Here is an 8756-nt window from a genome sequence, read left to right as displayed (position 1 = left end):
AAAACGGAAACATGAATAACAAAAAGACAACAGTTAAAAAACGAGCAGTTTTCCAGTTAATTTTTAATTTGTATGGACATTGGAAAAACGAGAAAACGGAGCTCATAGTTTGGATTATACTTTAGTACCCTGACCATTTTTAATCTGTTGACACGTGTTCACGGGGACGTTTTTCTCGTTTTTTACGTGGTGGCCAGCACGAAATACCCTACGGGGAAAGGGCGCCTCATACACCGGGAGACGGCCACAAGGCGGCCGCTGGGGACGCGACTACGGGGAAAGGGCGCCTCACACGCCGGGAGACGTGCGACAATAACTACCATTTTCGTGCTGTGACCACGAAATATGCTTCCCATTGAAATACATTACTTCGTGCCTGTGAACACGTATCAATAGATTAAAAATAACGTGACAATTACACGAACTGCCATGAGACCGGGCTGCTATATACGCGCGGCTGCTCTACCAACTGAGCTAACCTGGCCACACATTCACACACATTTTGAGCAGGAAATGCTTTTTCTAGTTAAACAAAACAATGTGAACTACTTAAATACTGTGCGTGTGTGTGTGTGTGTGTTCATGTATGCATGTTATATGTATTTAAAATGGTGTAGAATGATATGTATACACATATACATAAAAAACACTGCACAACCAGTGAGAAGCAGCAGGAGAAGATTCCATGGATCCTGCAGAAATTTGCATCTATTTGATGCTCCTGCATTCTGTGCCTCGTCGCAACCCAGTCTCACGGCAGTTTGTGTAAATGTCACATTATTGTTAATCTATTGATACGTGTTCACAGGGACGTTTTTCTCGTTTTTTACATGGTGGCCAGCACGAAATACCCTACGGGGAAAGGACGCCTCACACGTCGGGAGACGGCCGCGGGGGACGCGTGACAATAATGGGATGGCGGAGGTTGGGTTTAGGAAAAACCCTACGGGGAAAGGGCGCCTCACACGCCGGGAGACGGACGAAAAGGATGCCCCATATGCTGGGACGTGCGACAATAACGGGATGGTGGAGGTTGGGTTTAGGAAAAACCCTACGGGGAAAGGGCGCCTCACACACCGGGAGACGGCCGCGGGGGACGCGACACAATAACGGGATGGCGGAGGTTGGGTTTAGGAAAAACACTACAGGGAAAGGACGCCACACGCCGGGAGACGGCCGCTGGGGACGCGCGACAATAACGCAACGGTTGTGATTAGGAAAACTACGGGAAACTAAACGCCACACGCGGGACGCGATCTCCGCTCGCCCGGGTGAAAGTCCTGTGTTGTTTGACCCATCCACCCCCCCGACCAGCCTCCCTACGCAGATTTTTGGCTCTTTATACTACTCCCTACCATTTACCACAACATATGCTTCCCATTGAAATACATTACTTCACATTTTTGTGCTGCCACCACGTAAAAAACGAGAAAAACGTCCCCGTGAACACGTATCAATAGATTAAAAATAACGTGACATTTACACAAACTGCCATGAGACTGGGCTGCTCGTCGTGGATAGTTGTGGGGCCTTCAATGTGGCACCTGCATCCTTATTTCGACTGGCAGTATTGGTCGCTGCCCGTTTGTCAGTCTGTGTGTGTAGATTCCAAGGCTTGAACTGGAGATGAGCTGCCTCCCATGAAGCAGAAACTCCACCACGATTTTAAACATGTTAACGTTGTGAAACAGTCACGGTTTGGTTATTTTTAGGCAACAAAACTACTTGGTTAGGTTTAGAAAAAAACATAGTAGTTTGGGTTAAAATCAGACTTCACTTCCCTTCCGGTTACCTATGTGACGTCGCTTTTATTTTCAAACGGGACACGTGTCCCATGACGAAACTCCTGTCGGTTTGACCCATCCACTAATCCAACCTGCCACGCAGACCTTCACAGGGTGAACCCAGACTGAACCTTCATACTGATCAGTTTTGCCTGGCTGATGGGGAGCTCTCTCGTTATCTCCTTCAGCGCCTCATAACAGATGTAATCTCCCCTTGTCAACATTCCCACTGCAGTGAGCGTCACCAAGCAGTCCTTTTCCTCCATTTTGGGGGGCAGCTGAGGACGCTCAGCCACGGCAGACCGTTCCACTTCCACCTTTTTGGCATATAAGAGGGACGTCTTCTCCACCTCCATTCAATTGACCTCTGTTAAAGTGGAAGCCAAGCATTCCCTAGAAGGGAGCTCTCCTGGTTTGAGGATCTCAAAAACAAGACCCCATCCCAGCACAGCACCTTCTTCTTCCTCACATCCCTCAGGGTGAAGGTGATGGGGAAGACGGATCTCTAAAGCTGTTGAACTCCCTCCTTCAGGGCCTCTTCCACATTAACCCCCCAAGTTGTTGAAAGGCCACGGCCAAAGCTGCTGGGGTGCTGGAAGGAGTCCCTAGTGGCCAACTCCTTAACAAGGAAGTCTATGGCACCTGGTGGTGCCCGTGACTGGAGCATCCCCATATCCCCATTGGGACGTTGCGGTTTCCAATGGGGTTTTCCTTATCATAGCAGTCCCCCAGGACAACCTTTAGAAGGGTGGCCCCCACTACACCAGGAGTCCCCTCCAGATCCTTACAAAATGCAAACACCCTCTGTATGCGCCGCTGCTCCTGGTCCCCAGTCCAGTTAGATAATGTGGGTGGCACAACGTCAGCATCAGCAGCTGACGGTAATGCCAGGCCCAGAAACCCACAACGTACTCCATGTGGAGATGAAATTGTCCCACCATTTTGGCCGCTTGGTCCTCCATGTTGTCAATGTAGCCGGTGGCTCGATTCATTGACTTCTTCATCAGGGTATCCCGTCTCATGTCAGTGGGTGGCAGGTATTGAAGCTTACGGAGATAATATTCCCCAAATCCAGCAGGACAGTCCTGCAGAACTTTTGGCCATAAAAGTTGGACAGACACCCGTCATCCCCAGTGAGGCTGGGAGGGAGGACCGTAAAGTTTAATAAATAACCCCCATCTGTAACAGCAATGTATGTCCTATGGACTCTTTTTAGCAGCTCAAGACTTGGCGTTGGATCAAAGTGCTTTTTTATGATGTGAAAATGATTGGCGATGGGGGGCAGGGGCAATTTAAGCTGCAGGTAATTGACCTCGACATTGATGGCTGCCAAAGCTTGCAGCTCCACTACGATGCCATCAATGTCATAGGTCATGTTGAAGGCCTTGAGCGAATTCTGCTCATTTGTGGCATTAAATGGTGTTAGACCCTCTTCGTTTTAACAGACTTTGCTGCAGTGAAGGGGGTAATCAGACTGAGGGTGTTTTCCTCTCCAACCTCGGTCAGGGTGACATCCATGATAAAAAAAAAAATATATTGTATATGGTATGTATTTGCAATGTAATGTGTGTATGTTATCAATGGAAATGAAACGTGTGTTTTGCAGTTCAATGAGCAACACAAAAAACAGCTAGTCTCTGGGACATTTTGGGCCCGAATGACGGCAAATTTAATTTATTTTTTAAGTTTTAAACATTACAAAATAAAAAGTAAATGCAATTACATATAATAAATTATTTATTTTATTTTTTTTTTAATTTAAGAAATCACTTTAACTTTTGATAAGAAGGTCGTAGGAAGTACAGTCGTACAGACCAAAATACAGTATTTCCCCCATTTTCTGGTGCGGGCTTTCCAACGGTACCTGAGTCTGTTCGGCCTTCCGTTGCTGAGTCATTTTGCTGAGTCATTTTATGTCCCACAGCATAGCTGTAGCTCAGAGACATAAAAGGTGAATTTATGAAGATATGTCAAAATCAAGAAAATGCTCTTCGACCTCAAGGGTTAAAAGTAGAAGGAAAACGTAGCCGAATTGGAGCGTGAATACGTTTTGGTTGACTAACTGAATAACCGGCAATTTCCACTGGATGCGGAACGTCTGCGGAACGTCGGCGGAGTCATTAGGTTTCCATTAAAGTCAGTGTGTGTATTTCCACTGACTGCAGAACGTCTGCGTCCCGACTCCGCCCCAGCTCCGTCAGTCCGCAGCCCTCCGGAGCAGATACGCAGAGCTTCTATTTTTGACGGACGCCGGAGAGCTCCGCAGCAATTCAGCACAATTCAGATAGTGCGGGACAGGAAGTCGAGCACAGAAACAAAATAAAAATCCGGTTAATTTTCAAAGTAAAATACACCATGCTCACAGCGGATCATATTTCCCTGCACTACACCTTGAAAACACAGCTCAGAGTAGTTTCCCCTCTACTCCTCTGGATGCAAACTAACTGGTGGTGGTTTTGTGGTTCTATTCTACGTGAATTCGTGAGATCTCGTGGGTCCTCGTGACTACAGCTGTCAGTCATGGCCGCAGCCGTGCCGCAACAAATCCGGACCTGGTGGGTATTGACGGACGGCGGAGCACAGTGCCATTCTGCAGCGGAGCTGGTCCGCAGACGTTCCGCATCCAGTGGAAATCCACGGTAAGACTCAACATAAGGTAAAGTTCCTAACAAATCCGAAACACAAGTTGGCGTGTGAACTTTCAGCACTAAAGGTATCTGCTGATTCATTCCCCCAACATACACTGCCTAAACGTCCTCTTTTCCAGCTGTGTCTCCTCCACCTGAACCTTCCTGCTGCCAGAAAATGAATTTCTCTCACTTTCAGTGCATGGCGCAGGTTATTTGCATTTTCAGATGTGGTGCTCATTTCACAAAATTTCACAGGACCGGGTCGACGAATCAGCAGCGGTAAGTCGAAAGTATCACAAAGCTCATTTCATTTAGAATTCACAAAAGGTGGGGAGGCAGGGGAGTTGAGGAGCAGCCAAACTTTGACCACTACACTTGTAGTCAGCAGGTTATTGGTTGTAAGGTTGAAGCGGCTCGGCTGCATGTGTGCATGTTAACGTACCAAACGAGCCACGAGCTCTGCTGAGCACCCGCTGATGATCGTTTTATTCACTTGAAAGGGTATTTGGAGCATGGAAAGTAGAATCACTTTCTTTGAAAATAAAATTCAGGTTCCAAGGTTGGTGTTCTCCCCTCGGGCGAGCATCATCGCTTGCACCTTTCGACCTCTTGTATTCAGAAGGAGCGCCGCAGGCGAGGGCAACACGAATCACCAGAAAAAGAGTGTGAATATGCTCCGTCTGCCTTTTTCCATCCAATCCCGTCCTGCTAAAACATCCCGATTGGGGCATCAGGCAGCGATTAGTCTCTTCTGAGCCACACATGAAGGACGTTCCACCAAGGCTTGTCCTCATTAAGTCTCCATTAGCGGGAGCGTAATGGATTTTTAATGAAGGAGGGAGACACAAACACAAAGACGAGCTCGACTCGACCCAGACATCAACAGGGAGCCATGCCGCCAATCATCACCCTGAATCCTCCTCGTCTTCTACTGCTATCTTCAAAGCCACACAGATATCCAACAATTCCAATTTCAGGTTTTAATTTCAATATTTTTTGCTTTCAATCACCTTAAAAACGCTCCTTGCTTCTTGCTGTCTGTGAACCGTAAGTAGGCCTCAAAGAAAAGAAGTTGCAGCCAAACACAAATCCCATGTGTGGAAGCTGTTTTTCTTCCATTTAATCTCTCATTAGCAGTTTTGTTTTCTCGCTCTTCCCCGGCGAGCAAATTGTCTTTATTTGGATCGGACGGCTGTGATGAGAACTCTGGAGAACCAGAAGCAATCAAGTCCTCTGTATAGCCGGAGTGTTGTTCGTCCCCCGACTGTGCCCCATTACCAAAGTCTGACAAACACCATTAAGATCCTTTTTTGTAACTCGCAGCACTGTGATAGGCCTGGGTGGGAAGTCATTAAAGCCGCAGCAATCAAAGTGAGGAGTTTAATCAGGTAAGCACAATCACAGATGAGAGTCATCAATGTTTGGATCTAAATTCTCAAATGTTGCAGGCACAGATAAGATATAAGAAGCCTTTATTGTCATTATATTACAATCAATACAACGAAATTGCGAGTGCCCCTTCCCGGCGATGCTTAAGAAACTATATTGCACACAGATCCACATTATGTTTTCATTTTCTGCCCTGGTAGCTCACCTGGTTGAACGGGGTCAGCCCTATGTTCCCACATTTCTAAAAATTAGGCCCTATGTTCCCACATTTCTAAGATTTTTTCTTAAAATTAGGCCCTATGTTCCCACATTTCTAAGATTTTTCTTAAAATTAGGCCCTATGTTCCCACATTTCTAGGACATTTTCAAAATTAGGTCTTGTGTTCCTACATTTCCCTTAAATTTAAGCCCTATCCTCCCACAACATTTTTTAGGGTTAGGGGGATAAGATCTGTTACAAATTTATGAAAAAGGAAATGTGGGAACATAGGGCCTAATTTTGGAAATAAATCTTAGAAATCTGGGAACTGTGGGAACATAGGGCCTAATTTTGAAAAAAATCGTAGAAATGTGGGAACATAGGGCTGTGGGAACATAGGCACGCTCTCGGTTGAGCGTGTGCCCCATGTACCAACTCTCAGTCCTTACCGTACGTTTGATTCCAACCTGCGGTCCTTTGCTGCATGTCCCCCAACCCCTCCTAATCTCTGTCCTTTTCTTTCTATAGCTGTTATATCAAGTAAAGTAAAACAAAGAAAAAGAGCAACAAAAGAACGGCCTCTAGTGTGCTCAGAAAATTAAAAAAATAAAAAAGGTCCATGACGTTTCTTTTTGGCCATCCCTTAATCCCATTTCAGACCGCTCAGTAACGCTCTGAAAGCTGCCAGTTTACACCAATGAGACGAGACGGTGTATCATCTCCATAGCAACAACTCTCTTCTTCCAACTTTCAGGCTTTTTTTGTAGCTGGATATATTATTTTTTGTGTCTAAATATGAATGTGGATAATATTAGTGACAAGTGAGATGCTTGCTACTGCTGCATTTCTAGTAGAGATTAAATAACGGCTAAAATGATTTCAGGGCTCAACAGTAACAGTTGCCCGGTTGCCCTTGGCAACCACATTGTCAATTGGCAACCGTTTGGTGGCCTCTGGTTGCCCCCTTTGGCAACCACCTGTTCAATATGTATTTTTTAATATATAAAAACAAATCAAAACTTACAAAACTGGAAAATCTTATTTCAAAAGAAGTCAATCATTTATTTGGTTTAAACACTAGCTACGTTCACGCGCAACACGCTTTCCACACACACGTTTGCCGTGAAAAGATACAGACAACACAATTTTCTGTTCATGGTAACGCCGCATGTTAATTAAAATCCGGTGCTAATATGGCACCGGTGCTCGGTAGCTACCGGACAGAAAAGCAACGCGGATTTCAGTGCCGCTTAAATGTCTGCGCTGCTCTCTGATGCTCCGAAACAGACGTTAGAGGCAACAGAAACATCGCTGCATGTCACGCTAGTAAACACTAATAACACGTTACACAGCAGCTAACGTTAGCCTACTGTTAGCTAGTAAACACTAATAACACGTTACACAGCAGCTAACGTTAGCCTACTGTTAGCTAGTAAACACTAATAATACGTTACACATCGCAGCAGGTAACGTTAGCCTACCGTTAGCTACAGTAGAAAAAGTAGGAAAGGGGAGGGACTTTGCTAGCCTGGTCCTACCAGACTCGGGTCCATTAGCCTGGTCCTACCAGACTCGGGTCCATTAGCCTGGTCCTACCAGACTCGGGTACACTAGCCTGGTCCTACAAGGCTCTGGTTCATTAGCCTGGTCCTACCAGACTCTGGTCCACTAGCCTGGTCCTACCAGACTCTGGTCCACTAGCCTGGTCCTACCAGACTCTGGTCGACTAGCCTGGTCCTACAAGGCTCTGGTCCATTAGCCTGGTCCTACCAGACTCTGGTCCATTAGCCTGGTCCTACCAGACTCTGGTCCATTAGCCTGGTCCTACCAGACTCTGGTACATTAGCCTGGTCCTACCAGACTCTGGTCCACTAGCCTGGTCCTACCAGACTCTGGTCCATTTCATTGGTCCAGAGAGTCTGGCCTCTCTCCATTGACAAGTGTTAACTTCCTTGAAGGCGGGTACTCTGTTGAAGTTTTAAACTATTGGACCATAACCAATCGCTAACGTTTGGTCGTGACGTCGGCTTAGCATCGCTAGAGTTAGCCTTAGCCAACTCCTTCACCGCTAACAGAGCGAGCTGGAAAATCAAACTGTTCCCGAACCCCGTGGGGAGGAGGGCCACAACATCATGGCCACCAACACAACTCAGCAAAGATTGTTCTCGCTCGGACTTTAACTTCTGGATATTCGGCAACGTTGGCACCATGGAGCTCAAACTAGTGCACGTCCTCAACGTCATTGTTCTCAGCCACTCCCTCTGTTCGCTGATTGGACCGCCAAATATTTGACCGGAGCAAACCCAAGACTATACCACAAACCCAGACGGAGTACTGAAGGAAAATGAAAATTGAGCAGAAGTACGTAGGAGGGTGGAGCCAGGCTAGGACTTTGCCTCTCTATTGCGATTAATTTGATTCTGAATGTAGCTTTCTTACATCTGTAGCACAACCCAAAAGTTTCGGTTTCACTTTTTTGAGAAATTTAATAAAAAATGTGAATATTAGCTGTTGTACTTAAGCAGCAGCTGTAACTTCAGAGGGTTCATATAAAAACAATATATTCTATTATATTTTTACGGTCCATTACAGAACAATGAACTTTTTCTTAAATCCAAAGTCTTATTCTGGTCCTGAATTACTCAATACGCCAAATATTGTTGTGAGATATATCAGTCACAAAGCCCTCAGTGAGTGATTCCTCGGATGTCCCGTAGTTCAGATTTATTTCCCCACCTGCCCCTCATCAAAATT

Source organism: Sander lucioperca, chromosome 3 (assembly GCF_008315115.2).
Source record: "Sander lucioperca isolate FBNREF2018 chromosome 3, SLUC_FBN_1.2, whole genome shotgun sequence".
NCBI lineage: Eukaryota > Metazoa > Chordata > Actinopteri > Perciformes > Percidae > Sander > Sander lucioperca.
This window is presented reverse-complemented; position numbering follows the sequence as displayed.